This window comes from Mustela putorius, unplaced genomic scaffold (assembly GCF_011764305.1).
Source record: "Mustela putorius furo isolate JIRA1106 unplaced genomic scaffold, ASM1176430v1.1 tig00000179_pilon_pilon_pilon, whole genome shotgun sequence".
NCBI lineage: Eukaryota > Metazoa > Chordata > Mammalia > Carnivora > Mustelidae > Mustela > Mustela putorius.
The window spans coordinates 8,010,458-8,030,919 of NW_025421305.1; the positions used below are offsets into that span (position 1 = coordinate 8,010,458).

At 38.5% G+C, this 20,462-nt stretch overlaps 1 protein-coding gene across 3 annotated transcripts in view; it reads right to left on the reverse strand.

Moving 5' to 3' along the window:
• The window catches only part of ELF1 (E74 like ETS transcription factor 1), a 106,471-nt gene that overhangs the window by 84,714 nt on the left and 1,295 nt on the right, over positions 1-20,462 (reverse strand). The gene's annotated exons all lie outside the window — the stretch shown is intronic.

Here is a 20,462-nt window from a genome sequence, read left to right on the forward strand (position 1 = left end):
ACACTGAGTAAAGACTTCCAGCCATGTAGACCCATCTGAAGGAAGAACATTCTAGACAGAGAAGGCCTGTAAGCCAGAGAAAGACTCTACGAGGGAGCTTGCCTGAAATGTTCAAGGAAAGCAAGGAGGCCAGGGTGGGCATGTAAAGAAATGTGAGGAGGAGAGTAAGAGAAGGAAGAATACTAGAAACTGTTGGAGGGCCTCACTGTTGAGAGATTTAATAGTTGGAGAGTTTTCATCATATGAGTCATAAGATTTGACTGCTGTGTTGAAAACACACTGCAGCAGGGCAAGGACGGAAGCAAGGAGAAGTAACGCAATAGCCCCAAGAAGATGATAATGACTTCGACAAAAGAGGCAGCATAAGAGGAAGATAGGATCAAATTATGGCTGTGTTTTTGAGGAATATCCAACAAGAATTCTAAAAGGATGGAGAAGAGTTGGTGGGGAAAGAAAGGTCTCAAAACTCCATTTTTGGCAAATCAGAGACTGCAGTTGCCCAGACTGAGACAGGAAAGACCACAGATGATGGTGGTTTGGGGTATGGAAATATCAGGAGCTCAGGTTTTGTTTTGTTTAAGATTTCTTTATTTAGAGGCACCGGGGTGGCTCAGTCAGTTAAAAACGTCTGCTACTTCTCCCTCTGCCACTACCCCTGCTTGTGCTCTGTCAGATAAAAAATAAAATATTTTGAAAGAAAGATTTATTTATTTCAGAGAGTGTGTGTGTGCATGCATGCTAGTGGGGGAGTATTAGATAGAGAGCAAGAGAGAAAATCTCAGGCTCCACACTGAGTGGGGAGCCCGACTCAGGGATCAATTCCACAAGTCTAAGATCATGACCTGAGCCAAAATCAAGAGAGACATCCTTAACCCAACTGAGCCACCCAGGAGACCTAAGAACTCAGTTTTGAACTCATTAAGTTTTAAATGTTCCAAGTGGAGATGTCAAGTTGGATATATTGTCCCTGAGTTGCAGACATAGTCCCAAAGCCCAGGGCGGGAGTATGGGCTGGATATGCAAACTGAAGTCATTAACATATACATGATATTAATGTGTATATGATATTAAAGCTACAGGCAGATAAGTAACAGTGACAGACCCCTGGGACCCTCCAATATTTAGAGGTGGGGGAGCTGAGGTAAAGCTATCAGAGAAGGCGAGAAGGAGTACTCAAAAATGTCACAGGAAAAAAAGGCAAATATGGTATTACCCTGGAATCTGAGTACCAAAGGGGATTGAGCAATTGTGCCAAATGCTGAGGACAGATCAAATAAAATGAAGTCTGGGTGGGGGGTGGGGGGAACACCAAAAAAACCAGCAGAATTTAGCAACATGAACGTCATTATGAATTTTGAAATAAGAGTTTTCATATTATGGTAGAGGTAAAAAAAAAAAAAGACAAAACATCTGATTAGAGACAGTTTAACAGAGAATGAAAGGTGAGAAACTAAATAGAAAGTTATTGTGTAGTGAATGAGTCAAGAAAAGACTTGAGGCGGGAGGGGAGGGCTTGTTTAAGAAAAACAGTGCCTTTTCTGCTGCCAAGAACATTCCACCTCGTATTGCAGTAAATTCTGTACAAGTCCATCTCCACATGGATAAACTGGTAACTTGTCTCAGGGCAAGAGCCACACCATGCAGCTGGTATGACCAACCGTGACCGTAGACACGCTACACTACCGCTGGGGACTCCGTTTCCTTTTTCTTGAAATACTAGGAGAGCCTAGAGATCTGGTCATATTGAAGACCCATTTCAGTTCTGATGTTTTATGATTTTGTAGCCGCTCCAAGTCCTCTGAGAAGTGTTTGAGGAACAGAGAACAAATACCACACTAAGGCCACATTTAAGAAAGAAATCTCCCCATCAAAATTTTAGTTTACTGAAAGTAATACATAAAATTACCAGATACTCAGAATAACTGGAAATTTTATGTTTCCCCCAAACCCTATTACATTTATTTCAGTTCACTAATAAAATATCTGTAAAAACACAAGAAACCTTATACTAATATTCTGGGAACACTCTTTTTTATCCTAGGACAGGAGGATAGTTAAGTAAATGGGCTTTTAGTACGAGAGCAAAAAAACCCCAAATACCCCAAACCTCCAAGCTCTTTAGAAAGAAAGAAGAAAAAGAAAGAAGACTCCGATAGAAGGCCAATCTCTTATTTTAAACTAGGCTGATTTAAACTATTTAGACAGTGTCTATTTTTATATAACATTTATTACTCATCTATAACACAAATTAGAGATCCTGTTTAGGAGGAGATTAAGAAAAAGTTTAGTATTATGGCAGGGTGCTTGGGTGGCTCAGTGGGTTAAGCCTTTGCCTTCAGCTCAGGTCATGATCTCAGGGTCCTGGGATGGAATCCCACATTGGGCTCTCTGCTCTGTGGGGAGCCTGTTTCCCCTCTCTCTCTGCCTACTTGTGATTTCTCTCTCTCTCTGTCAAATAAATAAATAAAAATCTTTTAAAAAAGAAAAAACTTAGTATTATGGCTTTAATTCTCATAAACAGATGCACTCCATGTTAATTCATAATTGCTTGTGAACTGATTATTTACTTGGCTTGACTTTGTGCTTTAAAACTGAATCACAGAAGGCTTATTAGCCCCAAAGGTTATAAACCAGCAATATGAAAAAAATTACAGTTCTATTATTTTTCTCTTTAGTATAAAGAACTAAATATAAACAAAAAAGAAGAGGAACTTTATGTTATGTTAAACAAGAACTTCAATTGCTCTTAATTATATTGCTGACGATTAGCAACTAACCACATAGTCCAAAAGCATGGGCTTTAGAGCAGGTGACCTAGGTTTGGGCCCCAGCTCCACTATTAACTAGTTGTATGACCTAGGGCTACTTTAGCTCCACGCCTATGTTTTCACTTCTGTAATGGGGAAAAATGATAATCCCTATTTCACACACAAAAAAATCATTTAAATTGCTTATTATAGTGCCAGAAGGACATGATATTTCTCAATTACTTATCAAAAAAGGAGGAGGGGGAAGAGATAAACATTCTAACAGTACCTTCATACTCAGAAAGAAAATGGAATAACTATTAATTAAACACAACTTAGAGGATTCTCAAAAGCATTCTGATGAGTCCAAGAAGCCAGTGTCAAAGGTTATATCTTCTATGATTCCAATTATATGACTTTCTCCAAGACACAAATCTATAATGACGAAGAACTGATCAGTGGTAATAGGGGCACGAATTAGGGGGTAGGGTGTGACAGAAGAACACAATAGTTTTGAGGGGAGACTGAATTTCTCTATATCCTGATTATAGTGGTGGCTACACAAATTTATACATGTGTTAGAACTCATAGAACTATATGCTGAACAAAGGGTAATTTTATGTTATAATTATGTTAAAAATCCAAAAGCCCAAAAAGTCATTACTCCAGTTCATAATCATGAGAAAATAGAAGGTAATATCAAATTGAGGGACATTCTACAAAACACCTGAGCAGTACTCTGAAGTGTCAGAGTCAAAAAAGACAAGAAACCATCAGAGATTTCAGATTCTCTCCCTCTACTCCTCCCCACTGTGCTTGCATGCACACTCTCTCTTAAATAAATAGAATTTTTAATAAAGAAAAAAGTTAATGTTTGCAATAATCTCATAAGGCAAAAATATATTCTTTCTCTTCCCCAAACCAACCAATGCCATCCTGCATATTTTGATTACCTTAGTGTAAGTTTGATCATCTAGTTTAGGTTATACCTACACTAAGATCATATAGGTAATCTGAAAGGGATAAAACAGATTCTACCATAAATGATATAACCCTTACCTGTAGTACTTACTTCCAGTTATATATGTTTGTAACTTTTTAAAAATTCTATCAACTTTGGTTTCCTAATTCAAGAATGACTTTGTGTTTTTAAGAATTTCTCATGAATTCTACCTATTCATTTGTTCATTCTACCTATTCTTTTAATACTCCTATTTAAATTTTTTTTTTAAGATTTTATTTATTTATTTGTCAGAGAGAGAGCGAGCCAGAGTGAGCACAGGCAGACAGAGTGGAAGGCAGAGTCAGAGGGAGAAGCAGGCTCCCTGCAGAGCAAGGAGCCCGATGTGGGACTCGATCCCAGGACGCTGGGATCATGACCTGAGCCGAAGGCAGCTGCTTAACCAACTGAGCCACCCAGGCATCCCTTAATACTCCTATTTAAAAGAACTTTCAATAGCCTTGTAATACTCACAGAATAAATTCCAGTACAAGATTTTATTGAAGTAGCTGGGTGTGGAGCCTCATGTAGGGTTTGAACGCACAACCCCGAGATCAAGACCTGAGTGAGATCAAGACTCTGACACTTAACCAACTGAGCCAACAATGTGCCCCCAATACAAGATACTTCTGCATCTTGATTTTGGTCTATCCTATAGTAGCTTCACTTGTGGCCTTTTTACCTCCTAACATACACCCCACAATCCAACTCTGCTGAACTTATTCAGAGCATGTCATGCTTTCTAACTCCGTATTTGTTGGCCTTTCTACCCACTGAATCTCCTGCAAAGCCCTTCTCTCCATCTTTACGAGGAGGAACTGGTCATTTTCTCCTTTGTACCTCCGTCTGTATTTTGTAAATTATCTAACAGACATATGAATCACATTGCTTATGCATTCACATATACACTTAAGCATTGTTAAAATGTACAAAGCACTCCCAATAGGTTTTGAGAACCTAAAAGTGAACAGATTTCCTTCATAACTCCTCCTGCTACTCTGTTGGAATATCTGGTGAAGAACATGGCGTTTGGGTTGTTTTTTTTTTTTTTTTAATCATTTGTTTACATGTCTCTCTGGTCATTTATTTTAGCCTGATAGCATTCCTGACCCCACAATAGTATGGTAATAAATATTTGCTGAATGAAAATATTTGGAAGTTGAACTAAATATTGGCTCAATGATAAATCTGTTTTTTTCTCTTCCACACAAGCCAAACCATTCTCAGGTCATTTCTGTATACGCCTCAATTACACAAAAACTAAGGTCCCTTCCGCATTTTCCTGAACGGTCCAGGATCTATGAATGGGTTGGTTAAGCCTTGGTCTGCAGCCCTGTCTGGAGATTGAGGCCTGAGCAGCAAGCTTTACATTTGTTAAGAGAGGACAGTTTCTGGGTTAGTCCCCACGCTTACACCTGAACATCTCATTATGTTAATAGACAATGAAGAAAGTTAAAGGGAGAGAGACAGACACAGAGAGCAAAGGAGTGAACAAAAAAACCTCTCAAAAGAGTACAACAGATTATCTAATCATGGTCCTTTCCCTCAACTTTTGATCTTCTGTCCCTTTCAGGTGTTTACTTACGCAGCCCTCTGTCAATAAACTTCCCTAATTAGAAACAAACTGGTAAATGTTTCAGTAAAAAGGAATATTCAAATAAGATACTTAGCCTACAGGCTTTCATGTTTCATAATACTGTACAGATGGAACAATTAACAACTTCTTTAAACTCTCAGTTTACTGTCATCACCAAGGATACACTTCAGCTCCAGCTAAACTGCTCTGCTTCTCTTCTTCCCTACTTCAAACCATACCCGTGGTACAAATGAAACTTTAAAACTTAGAAGTATTTTATATTTATAGTCATTTTAGGAAATACTTCTTAGATATACACAATGCTCTCAGTATTTCAATGTTCTCAAATTTCCTTCTTTTTTTCCTCTTTTTTACCAGCTTAGAGCCCAAGGTGGGGCCTGAACTCACAACCTCAAGATCAAGACCTGAGCTGAGACCAAGAATCAGACACTTAACCATCTGAGCCACCTCGGCACCCCCATGTTCTCACAAATTTCTATCTCCAGGTGTTGCTCCTGAACTCCAGACTCTTAACCCAACCTGACACCTCCAAAAATGTCACAGTCTTCTCAAACTTAACATATCCAAATCTGAATTTCTGGTCTTCTCTCCAACACCTACTCTATCCAGTTTTCTCCAGTCTTGGTAGACAGTGAATACTTCTAGCTGCTCACACCAAAAGCCTTGGTTACTGACTCTTCTTTCTGTCCTACAGTCATATCCAAAAATCCCGCTGGCTCAATCTTCAAAACATACATAGAATCCTAGAATCACTCCGCTTCATTGTCATTATCGTGCTGCAAGCCATTGTGTGCTCTTAATCTGCAGCAGCCTCAGGAGCCCTCCTGCTTCTGTTCTTCTTTCCCTACAATCTAGTCTCAAAGCAGCAGCCAGCAGTAATCTATTTAAAACACAAGCCAGATAATATCACTCTTCTACCTTAAAACTCCCCTTAGCTCTTTTTTTCACACAAAAAATAAGTCTTCATAAGAGCTTACAAGGACAAGATCCTACCCTGGCCCCAACCTCTATGATTGTATCTCTTCCTACTTTCAGCTCACTCCCTGTCTTCTAGTCCCACTGACCTCTCCTTGCTATCCGAGGAACATCTTAAGCATTATTCCCCTCCAGGTCTGTGCACAGCGTCTTCTCACTACCGGGGAGGCTGTTCTGTTAGATATCCAGGTAGCTAACTCCTTCACTTCCTGTGGTAAACCACTGTACTAATAGGTACTAAGCTGTTCAGACTTCTAAGTTTGAAATATGACTCTGCCTCTTCTTCTATAGAGAAGCACAGTCTATTTCTCCATCCCTTAAATATGCGGTGGTCAATGGAATAAGAATAAGACACAAGCACAGGTCTAAAAAGGATAAGGACACAGGGGCTTACCCTCTCATGCTGCTGGGATCCCTCTTGCCACCACGATGGTATGAGAGCTGCACAGACAGACCCCCAGCCATGTGGGCCACCCTAGAGTATGCATCTCTCCCCTGCTGAGTCAGCTCTGGTCTGAAGAATCACCCAGTCGTAAAAAAGAGTAATATAGGGGATACACTTAGTTGCTCAAAAATTATGACTTGCTCCTTTAAAGCCAGGATTAAAAACCACCCTCACTGTGGAATTCTATGCCATTTTGATAACACCCCAAACTTTAAAAATCTCATAAATATTTTGAACTTTGGAATTTAGTTTGAGCCACCTTAATATACATTTCCCAAATTTAAGGATGCTAAAATAAACATGCATAATCTGCTTTACAGATTAAGAATTCAGACAATTAAAAGTCAGAAAAGTCAGTCTCCACGACTTACCAACCTCTCTCAGCCTTGACTCTTCCTACTGTTTCCCTACTATCCTTTCTCCCCATTCTTCAAGACTCCGCTAAAGGTCAGCTGAATGAAACAATATATAAGAAAAGTGATGAAACCATAAAAAAGAAATAGTGAAAGAGAATGTGCCTGTGGGCAATAAATTATCTCAAGTATCTAAATGTAGGAATAAGAGAGATTAAATAGAATAGGATTTTTTTTTTTTTAAAGACATCTCAAACTCTTGGGGTGCCTGGCTGCTTCAGTCAGTGAAGCATCCGACTCCTCATCTCAGCTGAGGTCTTGATCTTGGGATTGTGAGTTGGAGCCCAGAATGGAGCCGAATTAAAAAAAAAAAAAATTGATACTCTCAAAAACAGAAAGCAGATACTATTTGCAAACATAGATTATAATAAAAATGACATCAGGGACACTTGGCTGGCTCAGTCAGTGGAGCATGCAACTCTTAATCTTGGGTTGTGAGTTCAAGCCCCACGCTGGGTGCAGAGATTACTTAAAAATTAAATCTTTACTAAAAAATGGCATCAATAAAACATTAAATTCTATTTTGTATCAGAAAAAGGTATACAGAAGAGAAGACTGTTCATTAGACAGTATATGCTGATGATCTCAAACCACTGCTAATCTTCTTTAAAAAATCCCTATACCACATTCTTCCTAATAGATATTCAAACGTAATAAAAGGAAAAGCACCAGAAGAAAATATAAACACCTGTATATTATTTGGTAAGGAATGTCTTCCTATGTCTGACATAAAAGGGAGTAAAAATACAAGGAAAATGATGACATCTGACTACGTAAAAATTTAAAACCACTATAACCAAAGCTAAGGCAAAGGAAATACAAGGGGTATATGTGACCAAAAGTCCTATAAAAAAGAAAAGAAAAAAAAAGCTAGTCTTTGGTTTGGCTTCCACAGCCAAATACATACATTGAAATCCAGCAAATACTTTATGAAAAATAAAGTTCATGCTCCTCTTACAAAATCAAAACTAGAACTATCAGGCAACATCTTGTGGGTGCGTATGAAAGACCCTACAATGTGGAGCTGCCTCCATGGGCTCACTGACAGAAGACAGCCTTGGCCTCCTCATCAAAATTTTGAACAGTGGGGCCCTTGGGTGGCTCAGTCCATTTAAGTGTCAAACTTGATTTCAGCTCAGGTCATGATCTCAGGGTTGGGATCCAGCCCTGTCACAGGCTCTACACTCAGCACAGAGTCTGCTTGAGGTTCTTTCCCTCTTCCCCCTCCTCCTCCCCACGTGTGTGTGTGTTCATGTGTGTGTTCTCAAATAAAAAAATCTTGATCAATAAACATCCGATTCTGTTTTATTTTCTTTTCAAGATTTTATTTATTTGAGAGAGAGGCAGAAAGCATGAGTAGGGCAAAGAAAGAGGGACAAGCAGACCAGCTCCTTGCTCAGTGGGGAGCCTGCTTCTCCCTCTGGCTCCCACTTTCCCTGCTGCTGTGCGCGCGTGCTCTCTCTTGCTCTGACAAATAAAGTCTTTAAAAAAATAAAACATTTAAAGTAAAAAGTTTCATGCATTTAATTTTATATGAACTTTACATCAAAAGAAAAAAATAACTAAACAAACATGGAATCTATAGTCAATGCCAAGCATGTTAAAGTATTTGGATGGAAAAGTACTAATACCTGCAATTTACTTTTGATAAAAGGATAAATGTGTGATAAGGCAAATATTATAAAATGTTAATGATAAAAACTAGATGGCAGATACATGAGCAAAATTCATCTTTGCTGTATATTTAAAAACCTGTGTAGTAAAATACAAGAGAAAAAAACTACTATTATAGAATCAAACACTCTAACAGAAAAATTGGGCACTGAGCATGAATATATATATGCACTTCACAAAAGAAATGTGGCCAAACACAACAGAGAATGTTCAAAGATACTCATTCTTGAACCTTAAAGCAGAAAAACAATACCATTTTCCCCTATTAAAATAGCAAAGAGTAAAATAATTAGAGGGGGTCCAGGGGAAATAAATCGTCTCATAGGCTATTCATGAGAGTAAAAGAATATCATTCCAGCAGGCAATTTCACAATCAAAAAGGTTTAATGTATAGATCCTCTCACCCAGCAATTTCAATCATAAGCATTTGTTCTAACAAAAAAACAAAGATGTAGATAGAAATTCAGCACTATCATTCAAAATTATAAAAAAAAAAAAAAAAAGGACCGTCAGGCAAATCAGATGTTATAGGGACTGTACCTCATCATATTGAACATACCGTATCACTCAGCTGTTAAGAATGATTATCTGTATAAAATGGTGTAGACATGAAAACATCTCCAGAATACACTTAAGTGAAATATACAAGTTACAAACAGTCTATGTCACGTACAATCAACATTTATGCATCTGTGGTCCACATTCCAACATCTGAAGTTACAGTTAACTGAAAGTTAACAGTATTAATACTGTTAAGGTTTTTATGATCTTTATTATTTGTTTTCCAGTATTTAACTAGTTTCTACATGCTGTATAGACTCAGGATACAGTTTACCTATAGATTCATGTTAACAATTCAGGCAGAGTCCCTGTCCACATATGAAGGAAATCAGCAAAGTGACATAGTGACCAAGAAAACCTACTTTGACAGCCTCTCTGAAAATGTGACAGCTGCTTTGAGACCTGAATGATAGGAACCCGCCATATACAGCGGAGGCTATGGAATATTATTAGTAGAGGAAGTTCTAGGAGCAAACAAAGGCAATTCAGTAGGAGTAAGCACCACGCTTCTTAGAGTGCAAGGAGGGAAGAAACAAGAAAAGCGGAAGTACTGACACTGAACATGTTACCACTTTTACAATCAGGAAAAAGGATCAAGCTAGTTTCATCCTAATACACTAAAAACTTTTACTACTACCCAATCATACCAGAAGACAAAATTTTGAAAATCTTTCCTTCCTCAGTGCTTGCCCTACATCTCATTTAAGTCATGCTAGAGCTATTAAAAAGCAGAACATTTCAAAGTAAAGGATTCTCAGAGCAACTTTCTCCAAGGCCATTCGCAGAAGAGATGCATGAGAATCCTCTAAAGACATGTGCACCGTGCAAACACACATTCCTGAGTCCTACACCTAAGGTTAAAACTGATTAAGTGGGACTCAGGATTCTCTATTTTTTACTTCCCTGAGGACCATAAATTAGTATAGTGACAGAGAGACCTCCATACCTCCAGAAACCTGACTGCCCTGTATATATGTAATTCCATATTACCATATCTAGATTAAATCCATGAGAAGGTCATATTTGCATTGGGTAAATCCTATTTAGGGCAAGGTGTGTAATGTGTTTTTCAAACATTTCATAGATCCAAAAAAGATATTCTTTAAATTCAGACTTTTCCATAGGAACAACTCCAATCACTGGATAACCCTAAACCCATCTACCACTTTTCTCACTCCCTTCACAACCAAACTTCCTCAAAGATTTGTCTATATTCCATTTCTTCACTTTCTACCCATTTTTTAATTCATTCTAATCGAATCGAATTGAATCTAATCAAAATGAATTATACCCCTATTAAACCACTAAATCTATAAGTTAATGACCACACAGGGTGAAAAACAATTAATGATTTTGGAACTTGTTTTGTTAGACCTAATAAATGCTCTCTCTTGGTTTTCCGTCAATTCTGGAGTACTTTTTCTTAGTCTTCTCTGCCCCACTCCACCACCTCGTCACTGAACACAGAGAAGTTCTAAAGATTCCACCGAAAGCACTCCTCTCCAAACTCTCCCTGGGCAAATCCATCCATTTCTGGGGTTTCAACTACCAAATCAGAGAATAAAGGTGAAAATCACCTCTGCTCAATTGCCCTTGACATTTCATAGATGTTCATGATTGTCCTTGACAATCCCCTTAAATTTACTCTTGAGGTTTTAGCACATCAACAGGTCACACTGGCAACCAATATATCATCCGAATAAATATAAATGAACCATTTTTCCCTTTGGCATTCAAGCTCCAGATTAAGTAGGTAATTCATATTTAAAACCTACACGGAAGAGAAGATACAGGATTTTTCTCCTTACTCCCACTCCACATTACCTCCCTACTCCCTGGTTTAAGCCCATCTACATCTGCCATCTCTGCTTAAGATAACATTCAAATCCTTTTTTTTTTTTTTTAAGATTTTTTAATTTATTCATTTGAGACAGAGAGATACAGAGAGAGACAGTGCATAAGTAGGCGGAGAGGTAGAGGAAGAGGGAGAAGTAGCCTCCCCTCTAAGCAGGGAGCTCCACTTCATCCTGGGACCTGGAGATGATGACCTGAGCCAAAGTCGGGACGCTCAAGCATCAGAGCCACCCAGGTGCCTCAACACTCAAAATTCTTGTGGTGGCCTACAGTGACTTCAATGATCTGATACATGCCCTGGTCACCTCCCCCAACTTTTCACACATCACAGCCCTCAGGATCTTCTTTCACCTTCCAAAGGAGACTGTTCCTTTCCTTGCTTTGGAGCTTTTTCCAAAATACTACTCCCTCCTGCCTCCCCACCCTTTCCTTCCTAGCCACTAAGCATACTCATCCACCACATCTCCATTTAAATGTCATCTTCTTGGAGAAGCCTTTTCAATGTAGCCCCTCCCCCTACTCTGTCAAGGGTCTCCCCCATATGCAACAGTTGTCTCCTGCTCTAAACTGTAAGCTTCATGAGGATCTTGTCTGCATTTTTCATGGTTCTATCCAGGTATTCGGCAACTAATACGTGAATATCCACCAAATAGCCTCAGTCTCATCACAGAGGTTTTTATAATCTTACAACTTTAATATCCAAATATAAATTCAAGTTTTCCTTTAAAAAAAACCTATGGAAAAATATACATAATGTAAAATTTACCATCATAACCATTTTTAAGTGTACAGTTTAGTGGCAATAAGTATAATCATACTGTTGTGCAACCAATCTCCAGAATTCTTTTCATCTTACAAAACTGAAACTCTATATCCACTAAACAAATCCCAATTCCCTCTTCCCCCAACCCCTAGCAGTCATCATTCTAATTTCTGCCTCTATGATTTCGATTATACTTGATACCACAAATAAGTGGAATCACGCAGTATTTATTTTTCTGTGACTATTTTATTTCACTTAGTATGATGTCCCCCAGGTTCACCCATGTTGTAGCAAATTGCAGGATATCCTTCCTTTTTAAGATGAAAAATATTCCACTGTATGTATACACATTTTGTTTATCCATTAATGCACCGAAGAACACTTGGGTTATTTCTACTTTTTGTGTGTTGTGAATAATGTTGCTGTGTAAATGGATGTACAGAGCCTCCTTGAGACTCTCCTTTTAATTCTTTGGGGTATATAGCTAGAAATGGGATTGCTGGATCATACAGTAATTGTTTGTTTGTTTTTTTTTTTTTTTGAGGAACCACCATAATGCTTTCCATAGTGGCTGTATGTACCATGTTACATTCCCATGAATAGTATACAAGGACTCTAATTTCTCCACATTCTCTCCAACACTTGTTATTTCCTTTTCTTTCTATAGCAGCCATTCTAATGATTGTGAGGCTTTGCTTTTTTTATAAACTTCAAGTGCTTTCTTTTTCCTACAAAGCTGTGGTAACAAGTCCCATTAAAACATGCACCCCTAAACTAACCCAAGACATTCCAGAAGCTAATGAAAATAGAAAAGAGACAGTCTTTGAAAGCAGGATTTTAAAGAACAGTAAAATTGTGGTTCATGTGCAGTGGCAAAAAACCCACAAAACAAAAACAAAAACAAAACAAAAAAACAAGGGAAAACAAAGAAATGGCTTCCCTACTCATATCTGAAATTCCCTGATGACAACTGCCTGCTTGGAACTCAAGGAACTTAACTATGTTCTTCCTTCCATCCTGATACTTCCCCTCACCCTTAGCCACACCTGTGTATCTTCTCAGACTGCTAGGACCCTGTCTGCTGTCAGTCTCTTCCAGTCACATTCTTACTTCCTACTTCAGCTCTTACAACTGGGTCAGTGCCCACCCTGCTCAGTGGGAGATTGAGTGGCAGGGCCCTAACCTTCCCAGTTAATTGAGTCATCTGCATGCCGTAGCACAAGGGAGTATCAGTGATAAATTACAGACATCAGGAAAGCTAGGGTAAAACAAATCCCATTACAATCTTGAAAGTTCAAATTAAATGTTTAATTAAATCTGGGAACAGATGAAAAGTTATATACAAAGCAATATATCAACACATCCTAAATCAGAAATGTATCCTAGGTTTGGGATTTTAAATCCAAAAGAGAGTTTAACTAAATTAAGAGATTTAAACTACAAAGAAAGATTTAAGATTGTTTAGAAGGATTGTCTGGACACTTCACTAGCGAAGTACCTTCCCAGAGATCTAAAACAAAGCAAAAAAGGTTTTAAATCAAAGTTATTTAATAGTGAGTAGTCTTCATTCAAAAATAAAATTTTGAATTTGCAAACACAGGTGCGCACATAAAATTTATGAAACAGATGTTACTTCTTTAACAAAATTCAAGTCACCTATACTGGAATTACTTTTCAGAGAACAAAATATTTATTTTTACATTTGTGAAAATGAAGCCAGATGTGAAAAGTAAAAGGAAACGCTAGCTACCATTAATCCTAAAGTAATCACCATTCCAGCATAAAAAGGCAAATACTATACAATAACAAACAGCAAACTAAAGATCAAATTAAAATTTTCTTTATATAAGTACAATGTCATTTACAGTTTTAAAGCCAATACGATAATGAAACCATTAAAGATTAAAAAACAAATACCTCCCCAACTTTACTGGTTCTTGGTCCCAATACTTAGGAAAGGAGCAAATGAACCATGAAGTATCTCAAAAGTTACTTTCCATACCTAAACGATATTTAAATAATACTGCTTTTTAATAGCAATGTACCTTGTAAACCTAGATAAACATCTGCATTTCCACGATTCATCATCTACTTCATATAAACTAGAGTATACATCAACTGTAGAATATAAGATATAAATGTTGCAAAAAAATGTATACAAGTCACCCCCCAGTCCCATTCCTTTACTTTGGAATAGTTAAATGAAACCATTTAAAGGATATCATGATATATGTCATGCTACACTTTTCAGAAAAACTCAAGGAAATAATGAGTTACTTAAAATCATTACTATTCTATTTGAAAATCTCTTCATTACCAAAATATAAGGTTCCTAAGAGGAAGTATCAGGTAACTGAAGGGCGAGGAGTCCAGTTGATACTTCAACCATTCTCCTCCTCAGTCTAGAAACCACATTCAGAAAGAATGCACCATTGCTGACCTCAGAATGCTGCTTCAGCCCACTTCTGCTTTACTGTTAATACAAATTTCAAGTGCTAAACAGCTACTCCACCCCTCCTGACACCTCAGGGAATATAAGCCATTTACAACATCGAGTTGTAAACAGCTCTTCTGCTGGGAAAGTTTTATTTTCTCGAGTTCTAGACAGAACCATTGCCTGAGTTGCAGAGACCAAGAAAGTCTTTCACAATCACTATTTCATTTTGAGTCAAATTAGTTTACCAGTTTAATTTGTGAGCAGACTGCCCTTCTAAATAACTAACACTGAATAAAATCTAAATTATTTACATAAATACACTTAAGGCAATTTATCAAAGCCTGGACAATTTCTAACAATAAAATCCAGCTCTATAAAAAAATAAGAAGGAAGTCACTTTCACTTAGCCAAAGAAAAGAGGGAGGGTAGAGAGTTTTCAAATATTTCTCAAGAGCTACAATGGTCAAAAGCAGTACCATATGTATTATAACATAGGATGAAAAAATTAGTACAGGGGTGCCTGGGTGGCTCAGTGGGTTAAGCCTCTGCCTTTGACTCAGGTCATGATCTCCAGGTCCTGGGATGGAGCTCCACATCAGGCTCCCTGCTCAGCAGCCCACCACCTGCCTCTCCGCCTGTGACCTCTGTCAAATAAATAAAATCTTAAAAAAAAAAAAATTAGTACAATAGAAGGGGGAAAAAGACTATTTTACAACATGCCACTTTTTTTTTTTTTTTTAAGATTTATTTATTTATCAGAGAGAGAGAGAGCAAGCGAACAGGCACAAGCAGGGAGAACTGCAGGCAGAGGGAGCTGCAGACTAGCACTTGATCCCAGGACCCTGCAATCATGATCTGAGCTGAAGACAGAGGCTTTAACCCACTGAGCCACCCAGGCACCCCTCTTGGCAACTTTTTTTAAAAAAAATTATTTATTTATTTGACAGAACGAGAGATCACAAGCAGAGAGGGGCAGAGAGGCAGGCAGAGAGTGCAGAGGAAGCAGGCTTCCTGCTGAGCAGAGAGCCCAATGCAGGGCTCAATCCCAGGACCCTGAGATCATGACCTGAGCTGAAGGCAGACTTAACCCAATGAGCCACCCAGGAGCCTATCCTAGCAACTTTTAAAGACTATTGACTGTATTTTAAATTTCCTTTATTTAAAAGCCTCAGAAAAAGTTCAGGAAACAAATTTCAACCTTCCAACCCACATGTAACAACAGAGAAGAACCATGATGAGTTCGAAAATAGTGAATTTCAAATGAGTGAGGTTTTATTAGGATTCTTGATGATATTAGGTCATCTAAGTCCACAGGGTGGCAGTCTCATTTAAATTTGTCTCTGGATTCAATGTACAGTTTTAGTATTCAAAATGCCACACACACATACACATAAAGGTGGGCAGTAGTAGTTTACTGTCTGACCAACCCTAGGAGTAACAGTTGCCTGTTCTCTCCAAATAAATAAACAAATAAATACATATTTATGCTTTGTAACCTCCCTATTTCTTTTAGGAGTATTTACTTCCTGGCATCTTCAATTTTTTCTTCCATTTTACTTTTTTTTTTTTTTTTTTTTTTTTTAAATCTCATCCTTTGCATTCCACTGCTACCACCCTATTTAAGGAGAGAAGAGAGACAAGGACAGCTATCAGATTATTTCTGTACTTCCGGAGACACTCCACCTTGTTTAAGGCCGGATGCAAAGGGAGAGTGGGAGCAGAAACAGGAATGGGCAGATGAGAGTGGACACTACAGACACAATCCTTCCATCCTCCAGTTCATCATGCACACTACCACCAAATTAGTTTCATCAAAAACTTGTATCACTAGAAATCCCTTTTCCCAGCTAAGTAAATTCCTTATCCCCAAATTCAAAGAGCTTCACAATCAGAACCTTCCAAAATTTCCTATCTAAGTGCTCTGGAAGAGGTAAGGGGATCTGTAAAATAAACTTTGAATAGACCTTCCAACTTCCTGGTTTGCATTCATTCATTCAAATACATTCTGAATGTTCTCTGAGTGCCAAGCACTGTTCTAGGCGCTGATGGTATAGAAGGGAACAAATCGAAGTCCCTGCTTCAAAGTTATTCTCTTGACTGGAGAGTCTTCAGTGGAGAGTTGTTAAAGGTAAGGGGACAAACCCCAAGTACTTCCAGCTCTCCACAGGTAAAAAAGCACCACTCGAGGCATACAACTGGTTGGGGGGGGGGATGATAAAGACACCAGGGATCTGACAGCACCAACATTGTCTGCTGCAGGCTCTAATCTATTTTTGCAGCCTTATTTCCAATTCCTATCCTGCTTGTACCCTCAGCTCAGCCAAAATGTGCTAGTGACTGTTAATCTGCCTCTACTCTGGCCTGCTTCTTTCTTAATGCCTTGCTTTCCACTCTATCATCACCAGAAAATGCCTAACCAGACTTCAAAGCCCATCCCAAATGTTGCCTCCTATAGGAGGCCTTTTTCCATTCACTTCACATGACTCCAGATGTGATATCGTGGAGGCCCCCAAGCCATATAACCCTTGGCTTTGTTCCCTCTGATCATCTGTCACACTATGAATTGTATCATAATTATCTGTATAGATTAACCTCCTTCATCAGCTCTTTACTGAACACTTGCTACATCCAAGGAGCTAGAACTGCAGTGTTAAATTATTCCACTTATATTTTTAAATGCTTACTATCCAAATGATAAAAATAAAATGCAGAGACAAAATATTATGTAAGCTTTTTATTACTTCAATCTTTTAAGTTTTGTTGATATGCTCTACATACCATAGTTCACCCAAAGAATAGAATTCAACGTTTAGGTTATTTACTGAGTTGTGCAACCATTATCATTATTCTAATTTTAGGACATTTCAAACACTCTAACAAGAAACCTTTATCTCCATTAGCAGTCACTCCAAGCCATGCCCCTGTAACTACTGCCCCTTCACCTCCCAATACTAGGCAACCATAATCTATCCTCTTTCTCTCCTAGATTTGCCCATTATGTACAGTTCATATAAACGGAATCATATAAAATGCGGTCTTTTGAGTTGGCTTCTTCTGCTTAGCATAACCATCTTGAAACTGATCTATATTATGTTATGTATTGGCTCATTCACTTTTATTGCCAAATAACATTTGACTGTTTAGATACATCTTATTCATTCAGTTGATAGGCATTTGCACTTCTACTTTCTGCTTACGAATAATGTTGCTATAAACACATGTACAAGTTTTTGTGCAGGCAGGTTTTAATTTCTCTTGGGTAGATACCTACAAATGGAAAGGCTGGCTATGGTAAGTCCATGTTGAACATTTTGAGGGAACTGTCATCCTGTTTTCCAGACTGCACACCATTTTACAGCCTACCAGCATTGCATGAGGGTTCCAACTACTTCACTATTGTTTGAATCTTAAAGAGCAAGAATGATTTCACTATTCAGTATCCTTACCCTCCAGGAGTTTATACTCTAGTGGGAAAAAAGGTTAAGAAATAAACAGAAACAAGGGAATGTGTTAATTTCAGGTACTAAGAAAAAAAGGAGAAAACAAAAGAATAAAATAAACAACAAAAAAAAGGGTGATCAGAAAGACCTCACTGATGTTGACTGAAATATGAAGAGCTGGAGGGGAAATATTCTAGGCAGTGGAAACACCAAGAAATAAAAGTGGGAAAACAAGTTTGGCATGTTCAAGGAACAAAAAGGAAGCCAGTGTGGCTGATATATAATGAAGAGACAGAGAAGGGAGGACATGAATTTGGGGAGGTAAATAGAGGCCAGATAATATTCAACCATGGCAAAGTCCTTGGATTTTAAATGCCATCATTTTTTAATCCCTTATGTTTCTTTAAATGTAGGTATTCATCTGTGTAAACATTTACTAAATGGTCATATAGCTTCTGATTGTGCCTAAGAGCAGCAAATCTTAGAGACTACTTGGGCAAATACATACCACTCAATTAGTATCCCTTTACTCTGTGGCTCATGAGGGGACACCTAAAACACCTAATGACTATCAGTGCCTTTTTGGTAACAAGGCACAAACACATAGAATGAAGCCTTATAAACTTATCACTGACCCTTAACCAATTTAAGGTGTATGCCTTATTGAGAGAAGCTAGCAGCTCAGTCTTAGAATATTAAGGTCATTTTCAATAAAGCATGCTAGTAAGAATATAGTTGTAGATAATGCTCATGATTTAAACCAAGATTTCATTCTTTCAAAATGAATTCTAACTGACTGCTTTTCTCATTCTATCAATTAAAAATTACTATTCAACTGATGAACATAAAATACGGGCACAAGTCTCTACATTGCTTAAGGTTTTTAACAGAGTAAAGTTTCACATATTACTGCTATATTTGTTTTTTCAAAGGAGAAAATGTTTTGAAAACTCTAGTTACATACATGGTACTCCTTTGATAAAAGAACCTGTTATCTAGTCAAAATTTATTAAGGTGAAATTCTCTTCTACCATACCAGCTTGATCTCCCATGCCTCTTCCTCCAGACACTGTGTTCAGACAGTGTGCCAGCTTCATACCGTTGACTCCGCCTCCTCCTCCAGCCCCGCCCCCCACCCTCCACTCCCCTCAGCTTTAAGATACATTCTCCACTTGGAGAAATCCAACCAGTTCTTCAAGGTTCAAGGCAAACACTCTCCCCTCTACCTCTCTTTGCCAGGTCTCGGGAGTAAAAGTGATGTTCTGTAACTCTGATAGTGCCTTACCCTGTTTGGCCTGGTACACAGTATAGGAGTCTGAAAAATACTGTCACCAAACTACTCCCTTCAGCAATCCTTTAAGTATACAAAAAGCAAAGCTATTTGCAATTCCTGGGTGCTCAGTTGAAAATCCTATCCATTTTAGCACCTTGGTACTGTATGATACCACGTCAACACAAAATGCAAGGTCAAGAACAATTAAGCCCTCTCCAGAGACAAGGCAGAGGGGTCTTTCCCTCCTTCCAAATTCCGACGGAGTTTTTTAGTAAATGGTTTCTCAATAATGACACAATCCTACTCTTCATTTAAATGAAACTTTCCCCACGTAAATAAAACGTTTCCACTTGCATGACCTATTCAAGAATTGCTCAATTCTTGCAACTCTATCCGAAGCTTCTGAAGATATGTATTATCAAGAGTTTAGGCTGTAAACAATGCGCACAGAGGAGGTGGAAGATTCACCCAAGGTCAATCCCGAGCTAATCGCAGGAGCGAAAATACAATTCCATTCAGTACTGTGTCCAAAACCTACTAATACGATCCTGAACATCGGGAACTTTCAAAAGCGTGTGACGGTGCTTGTAAATACTCAAAGATTTCAGCTAACCAAGAGGTAAAATATTTTAAATTACGGAAGTTTACTTACAATATAAAAGTGATTAATCCTTAATCATGCGCATCACGTTAACAGATTATTTCAAAACTCACTGTGCGGTTAAAATATAAAAGTTTGGAAATGCGCTCACTAACCACCACTTCTGCTCTTCTCAATGCACTGGCCAGAAACCCATCCACAAGAGCCACTTCTTCCTTCTCCAATTGTTCCCAGAGGCCCAACGGACTAAACATTATAGCTCACCCCATCTTCTAATTTCAGCTTGCATTTAAGATAACGCTTTTGTTTCATTTACAGCTCACATGCTGCTGACACAGCTGCCCCTTCTTTGTAATAAACACAGGGCTTCTATATTTAAAAATACAGTGAAACTTTGTTATAACATCCCCTCCCCAGTCTCCAGCCAATTTTCTCTCTTCCAAGCCCCACCTCCACCCCAAGATTCTTCTATCGGCGGCGCTCAAAACGTTAGACCCTTTGGAAAGTTAAATTTCTTCCCTAAAGACATCTCATCATAGTGGTATTTTTCTTCCCCGCGGCACGTGCGCGCGCGTCCGGGTGCGCGCTTTAAAGCCGGGCGGGAGGATTGGGGGTGGAGGGGGGGGATTCCCTGCCCCGGAGGCCTTCCCAGGCAGTGGCACTCAAGTGTGTGGCTCCGGAG